We start from the raw sequence: 1099 nt of genomic DNA, 5'->3' as shown, positions 1-1099 counted from the left end.
GCCCGTTGCCTATCTGGTGCTGTTGGCTTACAGCTCAGCCACAGACGTGTGACTTGTCTGGCAGACTCGGAGCTCATTGTGTGGACTGCTCGTCATGTGACAGTGACAGATGCCGCGGTGAATGGTGCATTGTTGTGCTGTCGAATAGTTCTGTTGTGTGAGGGGGGGAAACACCTCATGTAATCAGTTTCCTGACTGTAGTGTATCTCAATGAGATAAGGCCAGCAGGGACTCACCACGAACACTAGATTATCCATCATGTGGTACTCTCTTATTTATATTGTCCATTATTTATTTATTCGTTTGTTTATTTATTTTTTTTGGCAAGTCGATCTCGTCCTCACTGCCGAACTTCAAGAAAGTGCAAAGTAACATCCGTCCACCCACATCTCAGGCGTGCGAAACTATACTTTCAGCCATCGCTAAGTGCCGTAACACTGAAATCAAAAGGCATTTTGCAGCCATTAAGGGGAAGAAAAAGGTAAAGGCACACAGCGTGCAGCAAAGTGGCCTCACGACAAAGGGACCAATCAATATCAACAGCCAGGCAATGGAGTCTAATGACAGTCAGTTAAGAAGCATCCGCTGTCACTCCACATCCCTGCCACTGAATGGGGACCGCTGAGGGACGGCATCAGGCACTCTCATGTTGGATTGGGTTTCCATTGTGTGGCCCCGGAGACTCGGAGAGGGAGTTGGCCCCTATTTTGAAGGGATGCATTGACAAAGCTCTGGTGTCACTTATAGGATCCAGATGGGCTTTTGACTGCTGTGGTATTGGGAAAGAATATCATGATGTGACCAATTGTGTGTGTGCATGTGTGCATGTGTGTGTGTGTACATGGTTGTGTGTGCGTGTGTGTGTGTGTTTATTTGTTCGGGTGGGGCTGGAAAAACAATCTGGGGGTAGCTGTGCGTAATGAAGAATGCATGAAGAATCTAAACAAGGTTAACACTAAATGTCAGTTACTTCATTTTGATTTCAACCACCTTTTTGACTTTCACACTCCACGCTGCCCGGCATTAGGGGCCATGAGGGGGTCTGGCTTTCTCTGACCACCCGACCATCTTTTGATCAGACTCCTTTTTCTACTTTTTT

Source organism: Sprattus sprattus (genome assembly GCF_963457725.1).
Source record: "Sprattus sprattus genome assembly, chromosome: 21".
In the NCBI taxonomy this organism is placed as follows: domain Eukaryota; kingdom Metazoa; phylum Chordata; class Actinopteri; order Clupeiformes; family Clupeidae; genus Sprattus; species Sprattus sprattus.
The sequence above is the reverse complement of the archived record's forward strand: the minus strand, read 5'-3'. Positions refer to the sequence as shown.